Source organism: Oryx dammah, unplaced genomic scaffold, assembly GCF_014754425.2.
Source record: "Oryx dammah isolate SB20612 unplaced genomic scaffold, SCBI_Odam_1.1 HiC_scaffold_4, whole genome shotgun sequence".
Lineage (NCBI taxonomy): Eukaryota > Metazoa > Chordata > Mammalia > Artiodactyla > Bovidae > Oryx > Oryx dammah.
In genome coordinates, this window is record NW_024070188.1 from 23,755,726 (window position 1) to 23,779,057 (window position 23,332).

The following is a 23,332-nucleotide window of genomic DNA, read 5'->3' on the forward strand; positions in this document are numbered from 1 at the left end:
TAAAAAATTTCGACGATAAAGTTGAAGCATTATCCCAGCAATTAGAGCAAAAAGGTGAAGAGATGGAAAATAGAGGTTTTTAAAAATTTTTTGTAAGGATCCTATTTCTGAACAACAAGAATTCCCTAGTATGAGAAAAATTTTTGATGGAGGTGAAAAATATCAAAGGGATATTCTCAGAATTAAAGAATATGAGTTTCCCAACTATGGGGGCCACTAAGTGCTGAGTACAATGAGTAAAAATAAAACTACATTCATTAGGAAATTTTACAACTGTTTACAAAACCTAATTCCAGGGCAAAAATGTGAATTTCACAGATCAGAAAAAGTATCAGGATAGTATCAGAAATATTCTAACTTACATGTACTCTTTCTCAAGAAACCTTTGAAGGATAAAGTACTGAAAACCAAACAAGATAATTATTAACTCAGTGGGAGTAAGAATTTGTGCAAAAACGGACACAATCATAGTATACTACATGACTCAGCTGAGAATGGCACTACGTAATATTAATGATAGTCATAATAATCAGTATTGATCTAACTGTGTTAAGAGAATGGGATGACAGAAAGGTTTATGTGATAAAAATAGTGGAAAAGTAAAAGAGAACTATGGAGAGGGAAATGGCAATTCACCCAGTACTCTTTCCTGGAGAATTCCATGGACAAAGGAGCCTGGTGGGCTATGGTCCATGGAGTCACAAAGAGTCAGACACGCTATCACTCACTCAAAAGAGAACTAAATAAAGCCTTCTCTTCCAGAGGGAAATTAATATACCTAAATTCGAGAATTCAAGTAAAGGTAATACAGGCATGATATTAATATTTTCAAAAATGGTAAAAGTGCCAAAATATTCAGTTAGAAAAGTTGAAAGTTATTGCTTCTAAGGAGCTGAAAATGGTGCTGGAGTGGGCAGGGAGCTGCTGCTTTCCCTAATAAGCACCATAGCACTGTCTCTTTAAGATACGTTCATTTGTTCTCTTGAACAAAATAAAACCCAAATAAAAAAGAAAATACTAGCCTAGTCTTAGATGTCTTGGAGTTTACAACCTAAAGAAGAAGACAGATGTGATACAATTACATAGATATGTAGCTAACTGCCAATTGTGTTAAATGCTGTGATTGAAATTTCTTGTTTAATTTCATGTAAACCCATATGGAAAGAGTGCTGGCTTAGTGTAGCAGGGGAATCAAGTAAATTTTCCATGAGATAGTGACATGTTGGCACCATATGTGGTAGATGGCAACTTGGCAAGCAAACAAATAAACTTCAAAGAGTAAGGAACCCTCAAAAGTGGCTTCTTTGGGGCTGAGATAATTAACCACAGGATGCCAGTGGGAGCCTTGTGATTAATGACAGGATGGGCCATGGTGACCATGTGAGGACCAACATTCACCTGGAATAGTTTTTAAGCCAACTTTTTCACTCTCTTTCACTTTCATCAAGAGGCTCTTTAGCTCCTCTTTGCTTTCTGCCATAAGGGTGGTGTCATCTGCATATCTGAGATTATTGATATTTCTCCTGGCAATCTTGATTCCAGCTTGTGTTTCATCCAGCCCAGCATTTCTCATGATGTACTCTGCATATAAGTTAAATAAGCAGGGTGACAGTATACAGCCTTGACATAAACTCCTTTTCCTGTTTGGAACCAGTCTGTTGTTCCATGTCCAGTTCTAACTGTTTGTCCTGACCTGCATACAGATTTCTCAAGAGGCAGTTCAAGTGGTCTGATAGTCCCATCTCTTTTCAGAATTTTCCACAGATTGTGGTGATCCACACAGTCAAAGGCTTTGGCATAGTCAATCAAGCAGAAATAGATGTTTTTCTGGAACTCTCTTGCTTTTTTGATGATCCAATGGAGGTTGGCAATTTGATCTCCTGGAATTACCTTTACTATTTAATCAGTTCATGGAGACAAATTCTATTGGCTTTAGTAATATGAATAACCACCTGGAATCATAGACTGGGGGGACCTATAAGGACTTCAGAGTTCATGTATTCTTATCTTATCCTCTCCTCTTGTAATCAAGAAAACTCAGGAGGTTCAGTAGTCTGCCCAAAGTGTCACAGGTATTTTATGCTAGAGCCTAAGCAAGAAATCAGATCTCCAAGTTCCTTACCTGGAACTCTTTACCACAATTATAGAGAAATATATGGCTTGGTCTTTTGAGCAACTGAAATCAAACTAAACTAATTATCACAGAATTATTGAAAAACTGAAGACTTTATTTGTTTAATAATGAAGGAAAATGTTGTAAAAAATACTATTTTTTTCTATTTGAATTTTCCATTATTGTCTAAATTTAGTACCTGATAGCAACTTAAGGGTGATTAATCTATTCTTTAAAAATTAATAATTTATGTTAGTTTCATAATTAATTATGTAAAAATCTAGTGGTGATAACTTGTTACAATATTTCTAAGAAATACCTGCAAATATTGTAATATGTATGACTTACATTCTCGCTCTGTAATTGCTTTGCATTTACAGTTGACACATTTTAATAGTTTTGTTGTTGTTCAGTCTCTAAGTCATGTCCAGCTCTTTGCAACCCCCATGGAGTACAGCATGCCAGGTTCCTTTATCCTCCACTGTCACCCAGAGTTTGCTCAAATTCATGTCCACTGAGTCAGTGATGCCATCCAACCATCTTATCCTCTGTCATCCCCTGCTCCTTTTGCCTTCAATCTTTCCCATCCTCAGGGTCTTTTCCAATTAGTCAGCTCTTTGCATCAGGTGGCCAAAGTACTGGAACTTCATCTTCAGTATCAGTCCTTCCAACAAATATTCAGAGTTGTTTTCCTTTAGGATTGACCAGCTTGATCTCCTTGCTGTGCAAGGGACTCTCAAGAGTCTTCTCCAGCACCACAATTTGAAAGCATCAGTTCTTCAGCACTCAGCCTTCTTTACGGTCCAACTGTCACATCCATACGTAACTATTGGAAAAACCATAGCTTTGACTATATGAACCTTTGTCAGCAGAGTGATGCCTCTGTTTTTTAATATGCTGTCTAGCTTTGTCATAGCTTTCCCTCCAAGGAGCATGTGTCTTTTTAATCATATGTTAAACCCATTATTCTGTCTTAAAATGTAATTATGCTAATGAAACACATAAATAAATATCTTTCTTCCAGAGGAACTTTGCAATTCAAGATAGCATTTACATATCTCACTCACACACACACACACACACATACACACACACACACTTCCCTGAGTTCCCTGAAGAAAGAACATCTATAAGTTAAGAGGTCTATTTTTGTCAAAATGGGATGCTCACACTGCTGCACCAGGACTTTCTGATGTTTTAGTCAGGTCCACAATGGTCGGATCTACATCAGCATTTTGGGGTTTTGGTGCATTTCAAGATCCCACGTACTTGTACTCTTATTCAAGATTCACTGCCATCCCAATAGGAGCTTAATACAAGTTCAGAAAACAAGGCCAATGTAACTAAAAAGAGATTGTCATAGGCTTCATTTTTTTCCCCCTGTAGTAGGAAAGCTTTGTAATAACTAGCTCAGAATATGATTTCTGATTCTAAGATCCAACTGGAAAGTTCCAAGAAATATTTATAGTATCTCAAGGAATAATTGAGTCATGTTGACCCTCTGGTCACTGTCTACTCAGAACAAAGATTCTCAAAATTACATATTGGAAAAAGAAAGAAGCACATAGATGTGATGACCACTAGAAACTGTATTAGGCCACATGATACTTATAAAATTTCCCTTGGGTAATCAAGCGGTATCTATGTTTTCGTAGATTTTGAACAACAATAATTTCTAAATGTATGTTTTGTGAAGTTCACCATGTTTTCAGGTCCCAGATAGAAAGAGTGACTGATTGTGTTCCCCTGTAATTCATATTTTGCAGCCCTAGCATCCACTGTGACTGTATTTGGAGATAAGGCTTTTTAGGAGTTCAGTTCAGTTCAATTCAGTCGCTCAGTTGTGTCCAACTATGCGACCCCATGAATCGCAGCACGCCAGGCCTCCCTGTCCATCACCATCTCCTGGAGTTCACTCAAACTCACGTCCATCGAGTCGGTGATGCCATCCAGCCATCTCATCCTCTGTCGTCCCCTTCTCCTCCTGCTCCCACCCCCTCCCAGCATCAGAGTCTTTTCCAATGAGTCAACTCTTTGCATGAGGTGGCCAAAGTACTGGAGTTTCAGCTTTAGCATCAGTCCTTCCAAAGAACACCCAGGACTGATCTCCTTTAGGATGGACTGGTTGGATCTCCTTGCAGTCCAAGGGACTCTCAAGAGTCTTCTCCAACACCACAGTTCAAAAGCATCAATTGTTCGGTGCGCAGCTTTCTTCACAGTCCAACTCTCACATCCATACATGACTACTGGAAAAACCATAGCCTTTTAGGAGTTAATAAGGTTAAATGAGGGTTTCCCAGGTGGCGCTAATGGTAAAGAACTCTCCTTCCAATCAGAAGACATAAGAGATGTGGGTTCAATCCCTAGGTTGGGAACATCCCCAGGAGGAGGACATAGCAACCCACTCCAGTATTCTTGCTTGGAGAATCCCATGGACAGAGGAGCCTGCTGGGTTACAGTCCATAGGGTCACAGAGAGTCAGATGTGACTGAGGCAACTTAGCATGATTAAGTAAGGTCATAAGGGTGGGGTCCTAATCCAATAGGATTAGTGGCGTTATAAGAAGAGAAAGAGAGAGAGGTCTCTCCCCAGGTGCATGTACCCTGAAAAGCCCATATGAGCACACAGTAAGAAGGCAGCCATCTGAAATTCAGGAAGAGAGATGTCACCAGAGCTTGACTGTGCTGGCACTATGACCTCAAACTTGTAGCATCCAGAAATGTAAGAAAATAAATTTCTGTAGTTAAAGCCAAAAATCTATGGCATTTTTTAAATATTTATTTATTTATTTATTTTTTATTTTACTTTACAATTCTGTATTGGTTTTGCCATACATTGACATGAATCCACCACGGGTGTACATGCGTTCCCAAACATGAACCCCCCCTCCCACCCCCCTCCCCACAACATCTCTCTGGGTCATCCCCGTGTACCAGCCCCAAGCGTGCCATATCCTACATCGGACATAGACTGGCAATTCACTTCTTACATGATATTATACATGTTTCAATGCCTATGGCATTTTTTTTTTATGGCTGCCAAAGCTAAGAAGTACCACCCAGATGAAATGGAGACACTGGAGTGCTGTGGAGAAGTTCACATTATGTACAGTACATACCCCAAGACTAGAGTTAGAGCAGAATTTGGATGAGACCAGGGATCAGAATAAAGACAAGACTGATACAATATATAGAGCAGAGTCATCAACTAAATAAGACTGAACCAGGATTTAGCTTAGTAAGGAAGAATTTAGATTTTGGACTTAAACTAAGGCAACTTTTTTCTCTACATTCTACATGGTCCAAGAGTTTAAGGTTACTTAACTACCACATTTTAATTCTGGTACTTCAAAACTAATCCTAAAGTGGAGATAATAATGCTTTATCACATAGCCATAGGGAAAAATGATTACTGTAAAATAATAATAAACAGGGCCTTCCAGTTGGGCTCAGGGAGTAAAGAATCCGCCTGCACTGCAAGAGATGTGGGTTCAATCCCTGGGTCGGGAGGATTTCCTGAAGGAGGGGATGGCAACCCACTCCAGTATTCTTGCCTGGAGAATCCCATGGACAGAGGAGAGACCTCAGTTGAATAGAGTTGGGAGATTAGAGGGGGCGTGCTCATACCTTGCAACTGTAGCAGAGCCACAAGAAGAAGAAAAACTTCTTTTCTGACAAGGACTGAGCCAATGAAAAGCAATGGACTCTCTGTTACTACAGCCCTCCCAACTTCCTTTTCCTCTTTGTATAAGCATGCTCATTCCCTTGCTGTCGGGAGAACTTGCATGTGGCTTGCAATGGTTGCAGACCCTGAATTGCAATTTCCTGCTGATCCTGAATTGCAATTGTTGCAGCCTATTAGTTTCAGGTCAGCATTAGTATTTGGCACAGTGTCACAGGAGTCGGACACGACTGAGTGACTACGCAACAACAACAGGCACATGTTAACATCTCAGAGAACTGTAGCCATGTATAGTAGCCAAAGTCACAGAAGTTGGAGTCTGAACTAGTCTACATTCATTTTTCAAGCCCCAAATATTAATTGCCTACTTACTATCTTCTGGGCTCTATTATAGGTGCTGGAGATAAAGCAGTGAGCAAAACAAAAACAAAACAAAATCTACCTTCATGAAGCTTACATCCTAGAGAGACTTAGGAGTCTTAAGTCAAGACAAAATCCTGGGGTGGGTAGACTCCTAACTCCCCAGCCATATCTCATATCCAAAAAGGTCTTGTTCTGGGCAACTCACACAGTCCTTGGGAATGCCTAAATATATGTTTAAAAAAAAAAAAAAGTGTGCTGTCAAGTAGCTTGTCACATATATAGTAAATTTTACTCATTTCTTTTTTAAGCATGCACGGAGGACTCTTGTTTGACATAGCATTTTTCATTACTCCTGTTCTCTAACAGCCTTGCTTCTCTTCATCTCTTTCCTCTAGAGAGTCAGACTTTATATAAAGATAGCTCTCTTATCCTAAAAAGAAGTATACCTTAATCTATCCATTGTCCAGTAATGTTTAATTGATTTTCCTGAATCTTGCATTGAAAATATTTCAGCCTGAAAAAAGGAAAACATCTTAAATTGGGAAGCTAAAGCTTCACAACAATACTCTTTCAAAGGGGTCCCTTCTTGTCACCAGCTCCATTTCTTAGTATTTGTGGACATCTGTTTAGGACAATCTGGTAACCTCCTAGGGTTAGGGGGTGGAGGTTGTTCTCTCTTTTCCAGTTACCATTCATCTTCCCCGCCTTGATTCTGAAGGCAACTAAAATGCCTGCATTCTTGCTGCATAAATAATTGCAGAGTAGATTTTGTTTGGATTGGGGGCCATTTGCCATGTTATCTGTTGTGGTTGTCATTTTGTCATCCATTGTCAGGGCTGATCTGTAAATGGACTTGGTTATGATTCATAAACTGTTTTTCACATCTAAACAGCCATTCTCCTAGACACATTTCTACAGTAACAGTATAACAAAATATGTTGTGCTTTTGTTGCTTTGGAAATATACTTTATTTTCATTTATTATTTTGAGGTAACCTGAGTTCATGTATATACAATCCAAAATCAAAATAGCTAAAAGAAGTACTGGTATCAGCTGCCTATTGTTGTATACTTAAATAAAAGAAAGGAAAAAGTAAGAGTTAACTGTTTTGGCAACATGTCAATGAATATGCAGTTGTGGTAAATAAATAACCTCTAGATACAATGCTGAAAGCAAACTGGGCTTATTCCAATTTTTTTTTTTTTCATGTTTAAACAAAGCTTAGGGTTTCTTTTTTCCTTCCTATAGAAATGCATAAATGTATCAGTTTTGCCCAGATACAGAAAACTATTCTTACTTCAGTAAATTTCCTTCTTTTGGTTTATCATGTGGATCATGGAAAAGCATGATTTTATGGAGTTTGTTGCTTTTAAATTAAGAATGTCAAATAAATACAGCCTTTCAAAGAGCAAAAAGCTTTACCAAGAGTAATTCTTCTATTACAAACTAGAACACCTCTCACAAGACTAACTCCTTTGTTAGTAAGATAAGTTCTAGAAATGGATTTCGGAGTAAAGACCTCAGTGTTTGTTTTTATTCCTGTGAAACCAATAAAGTGCTGACAAAGAGAGCTATAATGTGCCACCATAGTTTAGAAATAAGGTACATTTCAGAGTGTTCTTTATTGCCTTTTGAGGATTGAATATTGCTACCTTTAGCTACGCAACCATACAACACGCTGTTTTACAAAACAGTAGCCTGGACGCTTAGCTCCCATTTGAGCCCCACCTGAATATTATATACACTCCTTAAAAATGTCAGACGTTTGGAGTGGTTATAATACTGTGTCATTATGATCCCACAGGTTTAAGTCTGGAATACACTCAACTTAAAAGAATAAAAAGATATGTTTTTCCATTTCTTTTTATGCCATTCTATTTCCTATAAAATTGCAACCCTATTCAAAAGGCCTATTTCAAGTGTATTCTTTTAGATAATGAATGCAAACATTATTTTGATACATACTTCCTTGAATCTGAATGTGAAAATCTGTAATACTTCACATTCAAACTATAATAGAATCACATTCCATTTCTAAGGACAGCAGGGGAAATGAGTAGGAAAATATAGCATAACTTTCAAGCCCTAGTGAAATGCCTCCTTGGTTGTGAGATACACGCAGATGGGCACAGGCAACTGAAACAAGAAATGGGAAGGGAGTTTTTCACTAAATCACTGAGCAGAAGAAGCTTTAGAGCAGGATTCTCAGCTCTGGGTACACAAGGGAATCTTTGGGGACCACACCAGTTCTTGAGAGTGACTAGCATCTAAGTTAAGACCATAGAGCAGATAGGTATGTAGGACATAAAAATAGTTTTATAACCAAGAGCCTTCCTCTGTGCCTTTTCAAAAACTTATAAATGTTCAACAATTATATCTTCCTTTGTTTTGGGAGGTGGCATGGGATGGGAATGTAGATGTTTTATCATTTACCCTGGGTAGGCATCCACTGAATGTCTTGTTTCCCATTCAACTCCATTTCTAGCTGCAGCCCTTTAGCTTTAGTTGAAGGTGGCAAGCATGTATGTTAACAGTCTGTGTGAATGCAAAACTCTTGTGAAAAGCAAGACTGGCTCTTTCAAAAATGTTCTCTTGGTTCTGATTAAAAATCTGTTTCCACAAATGCTACAAGTGTCTTTTTCTTGCAACATATTCATTTATATTTTCAACAGCATTTGTTGGTCTTTCTTTAAAAAGTTCTTCATTCAAGGACCACATTGCAACCAAAGATCTTTTATGTATAATTTTGTAGATGATAGACATTTGAAATTACTGTGGCAGGTGTTTTCACATTGTTTCTGCTGATCTGATAAAAAGCATAGTGCCAGAAAACAGCATGAAGAGCATAAATTCCTCAGAATCAATTTGAAGCACCCTTTTGAAATGAGAATTGCTCTAAAGAAGCATTTTGAAATGAAGTAAGGATGGAGTGAACAGTCTTTGAGGTAAAAATACAGTTCTGTAAAACAACTGTATTTCTTTGATGGAGACTACATATACTGTGTTTTAATTTATTTATCATTATTACTCTTTTTAAGATTTTTTTCTGCCACCATCTATATTATGGCCCCAGGAAGCCCAGAGGAGAGCCAGTAGAAACAACTCCATGTGTGTTTCTGGCAAACTGCTTCAATATATTTCATTATAAGTCTTAGAATAAGAGTTTAATAAAGAGGTGAAGAAACACTGAAGGCTGAAGACTAAAAAATCCAGAGAAAGAATCTCTTACACATGATGGCCTATCAGTGCCAGCATTAATCTGTAAAACCAGTGGCAGCTGTGTTAAGTAATTTATGTGGAAACAAAAATCATTTTTATATTACTTTTGCTGCAGACAATAACATTCCATAGGCTCATCACATTTTTAATCTTGACTTCAGGAAAGTCCTGCTGTGGCAATTTTTAAAAGCAGAGTTCCACTTATCTCTTTCCAAGCAGCTCCTTCTCTTCCTTCTGTGTCCTTCCCCCCATATCTACCCTCCCCAACCCAACTTCACCCACCCTCCCACTTCATAAAGGTGTTTATGAAATATGGAAGCAGTTCTGTCTTGCTGTTGTTCTGAGTATCCTCAATAAATGCCTCCTATATTTCAGAAGTGTCTGAGGAGGTCAACTAATACAATATCACTTTGATTGCTTATGAGGAGAACTCTGAATTGATTCCCTGAATTTGTCATAATCATAATTTAGTTATCCACAGCTCTGTCATTAAATTTAAGGCCTTTCAAGAGTATGTTTGTTATTACAGCTCTTAATATCTAATAACAATGTCCAGAAGATGTCCTCTTCTCCATCTTCACTTTGCTGAATCACTAATGGGTATTGGTCTCAAATTTTCTTCTTTTATTTCCAGTTAAAGATTATACTAACAGAGTGATAGAAAAGTAAGACCTTCACCTTTTTCAGATATTATATATTAATCTTCATAAATCTTTTCTCCCCCTTTTCAGTCTACCATTTTACCATTAGAAGTATGTATATTAAACTGAAACCCAAAAATGGCATTTCAGAACTTAACATCCTTCAATGGCTATTTTTCTTGCACTTTCATAATAGAGAAAGGTGATATGAGAAAATCTTGAACTAAAATGTGAAACTTGTCCCAGCTAAATCAAATAATCAATGGGAACAATAACGTTAAGATATGCCAACTGAAATGAGTTAATGTATTTTGGTAAAAGTGGTTATATTTAATAGTTTGTATTACCACCAAAAGGAAAAATATCATTGCTTACATATGAACTTTTCACTCAAATTATTCACTAATCTGTTTAATAAAGTGTTTGAGAGCATTGAGTATATTCCAAGCACTTGTCTAAGAAGTAGAGATTTAACGGTAAATAAGATAGATATAAGATAGATAACAGTAAATAAGCTTCATGGTGCTTACAGTCTGAAAATAAAGACACAACAGCATCTATATGACAGGGACTTGGATTGGAGAGAACAGGTTCTACAGGCTCTAGGGAAAGGACATCTAGGGAGAGAACAGTCAGGGAGATCTTCCTGAGGGAAGTCACATCCAAGCTGAGATTGAAAAGAAGAGGAGACATTAATCAACCTGATTGTGATAGTGATCTAGGCAGAGGATAAAGAATCTAACATAGTCAAGGAACTGGAAAAAGCCCTGGATGAATGAATGAGCAAGGGCACAGTGGAGTGGAGACAGATGAGCTTGGAGAGCAGCCAGGACCCCATCCTGTAGGGTCACAGTCAGAGGGACACAGGATGGGAGGCAGTTTGCTGACTGGAGGTACCTGTGGGTATCCAAGTGAGGTTGCAATAGGCAGAGCCTGCATTGCAAAAAAAAAATACAGGATGATTTGGCTTTGAAATTTATAATTTAGCAGGTAACTATGAAGAAGTAGTTAAATTTCTTGACGTTTCCTGGCTAGTTCTCTAGAAAATTCTTTGACTTCTCTCCAGCTACTTTTATTTCACTGATTACTATATCTGTAGCTCTGTTTCTCAAAAAAATTCAGTATTCTATGCTTAAAGCATTTTATTGATGAATTAAAGTTTTCCTATTCTAATTGCTTGTCTTTAATTACTTTGCACTTTTTTCAACGAGAAATTTATATAACTAAAAATGTGTCCTTTCATGAAGAAGTACGAAAATAGAAAATATAACAGTCTCTAGTGTTACACTGAGAGTCGATTCCATGGAAGTTTAATTTCCCATGCTTGTCAAAAGTTGTTAAAACAGTGCTTGCCTTTTTTGAATATAAAATGTGGGCAGACATGTACTAATATATCAAAAAATGACACTTTGTCAAAGAGGACTTTCATGGGAAATGTTCTGAATAAAATGTTTTCTTTTTAAAAGAACCCAACCTGTTTAACATTCCAAAGCAAACACAAAAGAACACAAAATGCCTGAACTTGCTGCCAGTCACAACAGTCAGCTTCATTTACTCTTTAACACTTTTTTTTATATTCCAAAAATTGTTCCCAAAAAAACTATCAGTTTTATTCCATGATAACCCTGGTTTGAAGTAAAATAAAAGTAGCTCTGACCCTCCTCAAAATGGATTCTTTTCAGAATTACTAGCACTTCTAATAGTATAAAGATGATATGGTTGGCTATGTCTACCGTTAGACTCAGTGTAATTATATGTGAAGCAACAATTCCCTTATCTATTAGGAACACGCTGCAGCAAACTGCATTTTACTGTCTGGCAGATGAAATACTGAATTAAAGTCTCAAACTACTTTCTCAAGTTTTTTTTTCCCACAGTCATTTAAAAATCTTTTAGCCTAGGGGAAGATGGTAGCCAGAAAATAATGGGAAACAGATGGTATTTAAAGGTTTGAGCAAGATGAACAAAGCAGATGTGTTAATATCTTCCTAGTCCTCAAATTGTCCCTCTCCATTGTGATTACTTTGAGACAGTGCTAATCCTTTGAACCTTCTGAGGATGTTCAGAGTTAAGATAATGGTTGATAGTTGAAATGTTAAATGGTAAATCAATACATAATTGTCTTTGATCGCAATCTCATATTAACTTATCTAAACAGGATAGATAGTTTTTATATGTTACCTACATTCTTTGCAGAGAATGCACCCAAATCTAGTTCTTGATTAATAATATCTATTATTCATTGTTTAGGGAACCAGGGAGAAGGACTGAAAGAAATAGAAGCAGATGCCAGTTGAGGTAAATGAGATACAGTATAACTTGAAGGAATATTGGAATGCCGTATAATAGTATTAGTGTGAAAAGATGAGAAATATTCTATACAATTTTATTTGATGTGTGTAGCCTGCTCTGAATTAAATTTCTAAAATGTCAGGATAAGGGAGAAGGATGCAGATGGTTTGAACTAATGTTAGCGAATTGTAGAAACAGATTCCCCCAACTATAAGCATTCATTGGAGAGCAGAAGGCCCAGGTTTTAATAAGATATTAGAAAAGTCTGCATATATTGGAATGAGAATATATTAATATTGGGAACAACAGATGTATTTTTGCTTAGGAAGTTAATTATACGCCATATGTATAAAAGAAGCATCAATGGCATATCAAAATTTGATTCTACTACGTTAGCCATGCCAGAGACCCCTCAGTCATACCTAATATAAGTGACTCACTATGGGTTCACAACTGAAACCAACAAAAGATGCAGACTGATTCTGATTTCTTTTGTATCAAAATCTTATAACACTTTTTGAGCTATTTTATAAATTAATTTCAAAATAGATGAGGCAGTAACACTGAGGTTTAGCTAATTATGTTTAAATTAAATATAAGCATTTAGAATAACTATTTTAATTAATACAAGACTTGGGCAAGTAATCATTAAAAGTGGAATGGGTAACGAGATTTATCACTCTAAAACCACTTGTATCACATTTTTAATGAATTCTTTCCTCTACTTCAATGGAAGATAAAATATTTCTCCCCAAAGTGGCTGCTAATAAAAGATAACCCTTTCTTGGGTCACAGTTGTCAATGTGATATTGAATCAGAGCAAAAATATATACTTACATGCAAAAGTGTAGTTACTGTTTGCTAAACCATTATCACTTGACTTATATTTTAGTTCTATAAATGCCTAAGAAAATCCCTAATAATTGCAGTAACATTTATTACTGAAAAAGAAAATAGATATATGTTGGTGTGTTTTTTTTTTTACAATTTTTATAGATGAGACTCTGATGAAAAAAATCTAAATAATTTTGTGATTTAATTTTTAATTAACATGGTATATAACAATTTCAATTGCAGTTGGATGTGAGGAATAACACTTTGAATAGCTTCAGTTCATAAATATTTATACTTCAAACTTTATATTTGTAAGAATATACAAATGTATTGATATAATCAAATTTGTATATAAAAATGTATATTTAAACAATTAGCTAATTCTTTTTCTTACATTTTAGTCTTTATGTTTCCTTTAATTATAGTTGATTTATAATATTATTGGAGAAGGAAATGGCAACCCACTCCAACATTCTTGCCTGGAAAATCCCATGGGCCAAGGAGCCTTGCAGGCTACAGTCCATGGGGTTGCAAAGAGTCAAACACAACTGAGCAACTAATACTTTATAATATTATATTAGTTTCAGGAATATGATATAGTGATTCAATACTTTTATAGATCATACTCCATTTAAGGTTATTATAAAATATTGGCTATATTCTCTGTGCTGTACAATATATCCTTGTATCATTTATTTTATACATAGTAACTTGTACCTCTTAATCTACCCCTGCTTGCCCCTTTCCCACTGGTAACCACTAGTTCTCTATATCCATAAGTCTGTGTCTGCTTTGCTATATTCATCCTTTTATTTATTTATATTCCACATATAAGTGATATCATGCAGTATTTATATTTCTCTGTCTCACTTATTTCACTAAGCCTGGACTGACTGCCAGGTTGATCCATGTTATTGCAAATGGCAAATTTTCATTCTTTTTTTGTGGTTGAGTAATGTTTCTGTGTGTGTGTGTGTGTGTGTGTGTGTATACCACACCTTCTTTATCCATTCTTCTGCTAATGAACACTTAGATTGCTTTTGTATCCTGGCTACTATAAATATATAATGCTGCTATAAACATTAGGGTGCATATATCTTTTCAAATTAGCATTTTTGTCTTCTTCATTTATATATCCAGTAATGGAATTGCTGGATCATGTGGAAGTTCTATTTTTAGTTTTTTGGGGGAACCTCCATAATGTTTTCCATAAAGGCTGTACCAGTTTACATTCCACCAACAGTTTAGGGTTCCCTTTTCTCCACATTGGCTGGCTCTTTCAGTACAATATAATTATCATTTAGCACATTTACCCTTATCTGGTCCCATCACTTCATGGGAAATAGATGGGGAAACGGTGGAAACAGTGGCTGACTTTATTTTGGGGGGCTCCAAAATCACTGCAGATGGTGATTGCAGCCATGAAATTAAAAGATGCTTACTCCTTGGAGGGAAAGTTATGACCAACCTAGATAGCATATTCAAAAGCAGAGACATTACTTTGCCAACAAAGATCCGTCTAGTCAAGGCTATGGTTTTTCTAGTGATCCTGTATAGATGTGAGAGTTGGACTGTGAAGAAAGCTGAGCACCAAAGAATTGATGCTTTTGAACTGTGGTGTTGGAGAAGACTCTTGAGAGTCCCTTGGACTGCAAGGAGATCCAACCAGTCCATTCTAAAGGAGATCAGTCCTAGATGTTCATTGGAAGGACTGATGCTAAAGCTGAAACTTCAATACTTTGGCCACCTCATGCAGAGTTGACTCATTGGAAAAGACGCTGATGCTGAGAGGGATTGGGGGCAGGAGGAGAAGGGGACGACAGAGGATGAGATGGCTGGATGGCATCACCGACTCGATGGACATGAGTTTGAGTAAACTCCGGGAGTTGGTGATGGACAGGGAGGCCTGGCGTGCTGCGATTCATGGGGTCACAAAGAGTCAGACACGACTGAGCGACTGAACTGAACTGAACAGAGCCCTGATACATTGTAAGTGCTTAATAAATGTTTGTAAATTGAGTGAATAAATATATTGATATATTTTAGAAAACATCTTTTAGGACTTCCCTAGTGGTCCAGTGGTTTAGACTCTGCACTTCCAATGCAGTGCACATAGGTTCGATCCCTGGTTGGGAATGTAGGATCCTACATGCCGTGCAGTGCAGCCAAAAAGTACCTACAGGATTCTCTTTTAAATTCATTTACTGGTCTATCTTGCCTTCTTCTTTCACCTACTCAGTTAGAATAGCTGATAAAGCTGAAGTGCATCTACTCACGTCTTTGAAGGCAGTATGTTTTTTCTATCATCTATTGCTTTTCTGTATTCTGGAATTAGTACAAATGTAAAGGATCTAAAAGAGAGCAGGGCCTTCGCTGACAGAGACAGGATGATTTAAATGCAAGTTAGCTCATTTTGTTCCTTGTACTAAGTACCTGCAATTACTGATTATCACATTTTTCTTCCATTGTAAAAACTGAACTAATTGAAGGTACTACCCTTAGGGGACGAACTCTACAGTGTAATGAATGTTGAGTGCCCTCTTGAGTTTAGCATGTTAATTATTCGTAATTATAATGATTTCTGTTTATTTGGGAACTTTAGAAATCTGGTTTATCAAACAAATTTAGAAGCAGAGTAGCTGAGGTTTTGTTTTGTTTTATATTAAGATCTCAGCAGGTGTTCAAACATACTAAGAAGTTCTCATGAGCAGTGGAGCCAGTTTTGTTTTGTTTTGTTTTGTTTTGCTAATAAATGGATACTAGTGATGTGTGCCATGTCCTAAAATAGCTGAATGAACTTTTTTCTACTCACTTTCTGGTTTCTCCAGAACTGTTTGTGTGATATTGGGATATTGAAGGGAAACAATGACAAGGATTCAAGTAGAAAACTGGAAATAATGTATGAAAGTGTGTTAATCAGAGAAGAACTAGAGTAGATTTGGTAGCTGGCTACTAGCCAAGTATATAAAATTTTAAAGTCTCCCTTTCCTTGAAAGAGGGCTGTATGTGTGTGTGCTTTGCACTCTAAGTATATTTGCATCCAATGGACCCACGTAAAAGATGGATATTCTGGCTATTTTGGACTAAAATAATCTATGTCTACTATTACCAAATACATATTAGTGATAATGATGTATTAGGACTGGGCTCCTACAGTCTATTTAGACTTCATACTCATTCTCAATAATAGCCTGAAATGACAATAAACTATTGCTTTTTAAAGAGAAGTTTGGCATCACACGTCTGTTTCATTGCAATCTTTTTCATTTTCCCGTCACTTTCTCTTTTCATTTTTCCCATACAACACTTCAGAGCCAAACATGTACTCTGCATGTCTACTCAAGTCTCCTGGTAATTCATCAATATATCCAACTTAGGAAGAAGCAGCAATTGCTTAATATATTCGAGTATCAGCAAAGAATGATTGATGGCTAATCATCATATGGTTGTAAAAAGATCAGTTGAGATATACAATATATAGCATTTAAAAAAAGAGTACATTTAGCCACCGTCAACTTGAAATCCACAGAAGCCAGATCAGAAACAAGAACATTAAGTGAAAGTACATGTGGGTATCCCCCAATTTACAAGTGCATCTCTGATCAAAGGGAACTAGCAATTGCATATTCCAGGGTCAGGCTCAAATACGAGCCCTGTTCTTCATCAGTAAATCCTTTAATAAAAAGACTGGAAGTACTGTTTTTAAAACATGAAATTTTCTGATCATACCTAATATACTTCTTCCAACACTGAGTTTTTAACCACAGGTAAGGAGCAGAGAAAGAAAAAAGATTAACTGGAAGATCACTCTGCCTCTGTCTCTACCCTTAGGTACTAACAGAGTGAGGGACAGTCCAAAAGCACAGCAGTAGGTGTGGAGAGGCCATGGAATATCCACCAACCAGATAATCGTCGCTGGAGCAACTGGAAGCATCTGAATGTAGGTATGTGTACCCAGGGCTTCTGCTTGCTCCTGCAATCCATTGTCTAGCTTTCCCATCCATCATACACCTGCTGTCTCATCAGCCTTTTGAAAGCACTGCTTGGCAGGCCTTGGGTGTTCACACGTATGTACACAGCCACTCAGAAAAGCAGGGTGGCTCTTCAGTGGGAGGTCCTGTCTCCTCTCTAGGCTTTTAAAACATTCTACAAAATGACTTTCAACTGCTTCCTGATTCTGTATTCTCAGCGTTCCCATATAGAAACCTTCTTTCCCACTGACACTGAGCCTTGGTTCCTGAGCACAAAAGGCCTTTGTCTTTGCTATCCCACCATCTGAAATGACTTCCCCCAGATCCTCTCTGCTGGTTTTAATTCTGTTTTCCCTCTAGGACCTAAGTCAACTCTTAGCTACATGGGAACATCTTTCTGATTCCCCATCCCAATTATTTCCTTCCTTTCAAACATCTGTAGGCCTAAAAGTCACACCTCTCCTCTGGCATACAACTTGTATCATGTATTACTGTTTCCTTCTTCATGTATTTATCCTCTGTCTTCAGTGTAGCTGTTTATTTCTGGAGAGGCAAAATCCGTTGCATTTTGTACCAGAGACCAGGACCAGCAGAAATGGACTTATAGAGTTATTGTGATAGAGTAAGGCGACCAAAAGGAGTAGTCAAGAGCCTAGACTGCCTGAGCTTGAGTTCCTGCTCAGTCAAATACTCACTGTAAGACCTTGGCAAGATTTAAAAAAAAAAAAAAAACTTTCTGTGTCTTCATTTTCTCATCTCCAAAATAGAAATAATAGTAATATACCCATCTCCTCTAATAAAGAAAATCTTAGAATAGTGTCTAATACTTATCAAACACTCAAAAAAGCATTACTTCTTTATTAGTATATACAATAATAGTTCATCTCATTTAATTTCTCAGTAATACTAGCAGATAGATGGCATGATTCATATTCTAAATACTGGACACCTTGTAACCTGTAGCAATCAGGTTACTACCTAAAATTGAGAGAAGCAGCAGAATGAGAACCAAGAGTTGGATCCTAAAACCTTGGCTGTTTTTCCACCTGTTTCACACAGGTGCCTGGGGACTAGTTCATACTGATGATACAAAATTTATTCTTCTCTGTTCTTATAGTTTAAGCCATATTCTACTCAACAAGTTTGTCTAGTGCAAGGCACTGAAGAAGAAAGATGGAGAAAATGTGAAGTGGCTGTCCCTACTCTAGGATGTTTTACAATCTAGACGATTCAAGTGATGAAGCAAAGCAGAAACATCTAACACATTTTTTTAACTTTTCATGTCTAGATTCCTTATAAAATTGGCTCTTCCATGGTCCCTCCCTCACCCCATGTAATAAAGTAGCTTGGATACAGTATCATTGCCTACAAAAATAACACTTTGGGGTTTGGTGGAATGTGCTACTTAAGAGTAAACTATAAAATTGGTGAATTTTAAAATTGTTTTCGTTTAATTGAAATTATTTTGAAGAATTTACAAAGAGCTCTGTTAAACTTGGCAGACTAGCCTCTCTTGGAATCTCTCTATTTTCTAGGAAATTATCAACAAGTCTTGTTCTTCTCACTGCCAAAATTCCTTGGCGGCTGTTACTTCAAGAGTAACAGAGAGCTATAGCACTTAGCTCTGTGCTAGGATGTAATAGATGATTGATAAATCCTTGGTTAAGTTGAATCTTGTCTCCCTACTGACAAGAAAGCTAAAATTCAGAGAGTTTAACTTATTGTAAAAACCACACAGCTGGCAAGGAAGAATTTCCAACACAAGTCTAAAGAACCAAGCAAATGACAGCATAGTAATGGCAGTGAAGCAAGGGCTCAGTTCAGAGTTATGAGGCAGGGACTATGTTTTGACACCAAATCTCAGATGCATCATAAAACCTCTTCATGCCTCAGTTTCCTCATCCCATGACAATGTTAGAGGATCAAAATATTTGAAATTATCACTGACATTATAGACATATAGTATAAACAGTGGAGAAATCCCCAAATGATTTGAAATTCCTAGTGGGTGATTGGAGGAAGATAGAAACACTGAAAGGAAGCAAAGACCAAACATGAAGAAATACCCATGCATGAGGAGGGACTCTGGGAGCGGATTTAGAAAAGATGACTCTGGTACCAATGCTGTTCAGTTACCAGTTACCAAGTGGCAGTTGTCGTTTTAGTTCTAAGTCATGTCTGGCTCTTTTGCAACCTCATGGGCATAACCCACCAGTCTCCTCTGTGCATAGGATTTCCCAGGCAAGGATACTGGAGTGAGTTGCCATGTCCTTTTCCAGAAGCTCTTCCCAATCCCGGTATTGAACCCATGTCTCCTGCATTAGCAGGAAGTTTCTTTACCACTGAGCCACCAGAGAAGCCCTCCAAGTGGCAGTTATCATGTCCTAAAATGCAGATATAATGGCCATAATCACTCATCTAAGAACCAGACATCCATAGGCAGCAGTCTGATTTCTAGTGGTTGTGTGGCAAGCTTCTTCTTTGGAGGATTAAGACTAATACTGTCCTTAAAATAGAAGCTTCAAAAAGTAAGTGCCCAGTTCCCAAAGTACCTAAAGCATTCTATAGACCTTAATGGGATCCTGTCTGCTGCTTCTTGAAACAATCCCTTCAAAAGATTTTCAGAGGAATTAATGGCACTCAAGTTGTACCTGATATCTGGTTTTGACCTTGAAGATGTTGAAGAAAGTAAATGTATTTGATGAGTTATTAAGCATGTGCTTCAGTTATTATGATAGTAAAAACAGCTCAGTTTTATAAGACTGTGAGGTGCTTTCCATTTCTGAACATTTAATTGCATGCCTACTGAGTTTAGACAACAAGTCATTAATATCACATAATACATTTATTTAGATTTAAGAAAGTTACCCACATTTTTTCTATTCTTTTTTTTATATGCTATGTTCCAGAAAGCATCTGCCAGTTGTTTTTTTTGTTGTTGTTGTTGCATTTTAATAGGTTAAAATGGAGAACAGCTAACCTAGCTGATACTTTGCATAGTATTCAAGAAGTCAAAGAGAAATTAATAAACCACTCTCATAAGTGTCTTTTGTGAAAGCCTACCTAGAGGAGACTTCCAAGATTACTGCTGATATGAAAAAGCTATGATGACAGCTTTCAGTTTAGAAACTATTCAGTCTCATCTGCCCAGTATCAACTGTCAAGTATTACTAAAACTCTAGGCCTATGATGATAACATATTGAACTTTTCTGGAATAACATCCTTAATATTTGCAGTTTAGCATTATTGTTAATTGTTAAGCATCTGATGGTAGAATGGATAAAGATAATGATTTCAATAATACAGCAACAAATTGCTAATTTGGGGAATATTTTTAAGGTCTTAAGTTATAAAAGTATTTCACAAACTGTAAGTCACTATAAAAATATTATTTTAAAAATAATTTCTCATAATTCCAAATTATGTTTTTCTGAAAAGTACCAGAATACAACAGAGAAAAGTTTTTCTACCTCCATTACTTAAAAAATATTCATACACATGGGTTCCTCATACATAGTAGGTACTCATTTCAGAGGAGACTCATGTGAATTATATTGTCTTCCATTCATAGAGGGCCTGCTGTATGCTAGACACTTTAAAATAGATTACTTTCAGTCTTCAGAATGTCCCTGCAAGGATATTTTTTTTTACCATATATCCTTATATAATTGAAGGTTCAGAGAAGTTAATAAAGAGATTAGTAAACTAGTAAATGCAAGCTCAAATCTTTTAGACTCTTGTTAGGAAGCCAGTTGACTCCATAATAGATTGGAGGTGATTGAAAAGAAAATTCTGAAAACAAAATAATAATAATAGCTACCATTTATTGATGTGCCAACTATTGCACTAGGTGCCCTAGGAACTTTAAATTCATCTACTTAATAACCAGCTCAAAAGAGTTCAGTCATTTCAGATTTTTCAAATTAAGTGGATATTTTAGAAGATTTTTTTAGTTCAAATATAATTGAAATACAATGTTATATTAACTTCAGGCTTACCATGTGATGATTTGACACCTATGAATATTATGAAATGATCACCATATTAAGTCTAGTAACCATCAGTCCCCGAAACTATCATTATTGACCACATTCCTTATGTTGTATATTATATCTCCATAGCTTATTTATTAACTGGAGGTATGTACCTCTTAATCCCCTTCATCTGTTTTACCCACCTCTGTCACCTTGCATTCTGGCAACCTGGTGGATGTATCTAAGAATCTGTTCTCATTTTGTTTTGTTGTGCTTGCTTGTTTTGTTTTTTTAAAGTCCACATATAAGTAAAATCTTATGGTAATTGTCTTTCTCTGTCTGGCTTATCTTACTTTAGCATAAACCCCTCCAGATCAACCCATATTATCACAAATAGCAAGATTTCTTCTTTTTTTAATTGCTGAGTAATATTCCTGTGTGTGTGTGTGTGTGTGTGTGTGTGTGTGTCTATGCAACATCTTTATTCATTCACCTGCTGATGGATACTTAAGTCACTTCCATATCTGGCTGTTGTAAATAATGCTGCCATTAATATTGGTGTGCATATATTTTTTTCAAAGTAGTGTTTTTGTTTTCTTCAGGTAAAGATCCAGAAGTGAAATGCTAGGTCATATGGCAGTTCTGTTTTTAGATTTCTGAGGAACCTCCATACTTTTTTTTTTATGTGTGTGATTTCTACATTTCTTTTTTTAATATAAATTTATTTATTTTAATTGGAGGTGAATTACTTTACAATATTGTATTGGTTATTCCATACATCAACATGAATCTGCCACGGGTGTACACATGTTCCCCATCCTGAACCCCCCATCCTACCTCCCTCCCCACACCATCCCTCTGGGTCATCCCAGTGCACCAGCCCCAAGCATCCTGTATCCTGCATCGAACCTGGACTGGCGATTCGTTTCTTATATGATATTTTACGTGTTTAAATGCCATTCTCTCAAATCATCCCACCCTCTCCCTCTCCCACAGAGTCCAAAAGACTGTTCTGCACATCTGTGTCTCTTTTGCTGTCTCACATACAGGGTTTTTGTACCATCTTTCTAAATTCCATATATATGCGTTAGTATACTATATTGGTGTTTTTCTTTCTGGCTTACTTCACTCTGTATAATAGGCTCCAGTTTCATCCACCTCATTGGAACTGATTCAAATGTATTCTTTTTAATGGCTGAGTAATAGTCCATTGTGTATATGTACCACAGCTTTCTTATCCTTTCATCTGCTGATGGACATCTAGGTTGCTTCCATGTCCTAGCTATTAGAAACCGTGCTGTGATGAACACTGGGGTACATGTGTCTCTTTCAATTCTGGTTTCCTCGGTATGTATGCCCAGCAGTGGGATTGCTGGGTCATAAGGCATTTCAATTTAAGGAATCTCCACACTGTTCTCCATAGTGGCTGTACTAGTTTGCATTCCCACCAACAGTGTAAGAGGGTTCCCTTTTCTCCACACCCTCTCCAGCATTTATTGCTTGTTGCATTTTGGATCGCAGCCATTCTGACTGGCGTGAAATGGTACCTCATTGTGGTTTTCATTTGTATTTCTCTGATAATGAGTGATGTTGAGCATCTTTTCTTGTGTTTGTTAGCCATCTGTATGTCTTCTTTGGAGAAATGTCTATTTAGTTCTCTGGCCCATTTTTTGATTGGGTCGTTTATCTTTCTGGAATTGAGCTGCAGGAGTTGCTTGTATATTTTTGAGATTAGTTCCTTGTCAGTTGCTTCGTTTGCTATTATTTTCCCCCATTCTGAAGGCTGTCTTTCACCTTGTTTATAGTTTCCTTTGTTGTGCAGAAGCTTTTAATTTTAATTAGGTCCCATTGGTTTATTTTTGCTTTCACTTCCAGTATTCTGGGAGGTGGGTCATAGAGGATCCTGCTTTGATTTATGTCGGAGAGTGTTTTGCCTATGTTCTTCTCTAGGAGTTTTATAGTTTCTGGTCTTAAGTTTAGATGTTTAATCCATTTTGAATTTATTTTTGTGTATGGTGTTAGAAAGTGCTCTAGTTTCATTCTTGTACAAGTGGTTGACCAGTTTTCCCAGCACCACTTGTTAAAGAGATTGTCTTTTCTCCATTGTGAATTCTTGCCTCCTTCTGAGAGATGGGAATACCAGACCACCTGACCTGCCTCTTCAGAAATCTGTATGCAGGTCAAGAAGCAACAGTTAGAACTGGACATGGCACAACAGACTGGTTCCAAATAGGAAAAGGAGT

General features: G+C 36.9%; 1 protein-coding gene across 1 annotated transcript in view; it reads left to right on the plus strand.

Annotated features, from left to right (window-relative positions):
* HS3ST5 (heparan sulfate-glucosamine 3-sulfotransferase 5) overlaps positions 1–23,332 on the plus strand; it is a 182,827-nt gene that overhangs the window by 46,189 nt on the left and 113,306 nt on the right. Inside the window, exon 2 of the mRNA XM_040238461.1 lies at positions 16,975–17,087. The gene's annotated coding sequence lies outside the window, so the exon portion shown is untranslated. The remainder of the gene's footprint in view (positions 1–16,974; positions 17,088–23,332) is intronic.